This window comes from Fulmarus glacialis, unplaced genomic scaffold (assembly GCF_000690835.1).
Source record: "Fulmarus glacialis isolate BGI_N327 unplaced genomic scaffold, ASM69083v1 scaffold14183, whole genome shotgun sequence".
NCBI classification, from domain to species: Eukaryota; Metazoa; Chordata; class Aves; order Procellariiformes; family Procellariidae; genus Fulmarus; species Fulmarus glacialis.
In genome coordinates, this window is record NW_009203698.1 from 43,592 (window position 1) to 44,597 (window position 1,006).

Genomic DNA, 1,006 nt, shown 5'->3' on the forward strand with positions numbered 1-1,006 from the left:
AATATTAATTTGACATCAACGGTAAGTGCAGTTTTAACAATGAATTGGTCTTCAGTAACAAATATATGAGAGGCACAAATTGTGCTACAGCAGGTCTAAAAGAGGGTTCACAACTTTTTTTGGAAAAGCTAAAATTTTCAAGATTACTTATTTAAATTCGATTTACAGTAGTTGACCAATTTACAAATATTTACACAAAATCAAAACAGAAGCCCAGCTTACTGGGCCTTACCACCAGCAGTGGTAGGGCTGTGGGGTGTTTTGGATTGTTCGGGGTTTTTTGGTTTTTTTTTTTGTTTTGTTTTGTTTTTCCCCCAAAGCAGACATCACTACTTCAAATACGCAAAAGGAAGCACTAAAAAGTACCTTGCCTGCTCTGTGTGAATATGAAGCATGTGTATTGATTTGTTCTTTTTTATTTCAACTTCTTTGTAGCAGAACTGTTGCTTGAAAATTCCAGTTTAGATTACAGTTCTTGATATCCAGAACTACCAACCATAATCTAGCTTAATTTTCATAAATTGTTGCTTGTTGTTCCATGCAAAAGGGAAATAAAACTGCAAAGTGCCAAGTTGAGCAAAAGTGCTTACTGCTATTAAGCAGATGTAAAGCTCGGGCTGGCTGTTAATCAAGAAGTGGGTACTGTGTGCAATGCCTTAAGGATATAGTCAGACTTGCACACTGTTTAACTTTGAATGTCTTCATTTCATGGTTAAATGTGTCTGAATTAATGATTACACAGATTATGGAAACAAGTCAGTATATTCCCATACTTCCCATAAAATGGATTTATTCTTGTGGTTTGCTGTTTGAGTTTTTTCTACAACGCAAGCATTTTCAGAAAACGTATCTTTGAATGAATAGCTGTATTACCAAATGTCGATAATAAAATATGCAATCTTTCTTATAAACATTTTCTTAACAAAAGTTTACAGAGAAAAACACATCATAAAAAACCATGGGGTAACTGCCTCTCGATTTTGATACTGTTCTTTATTTCAGCAGG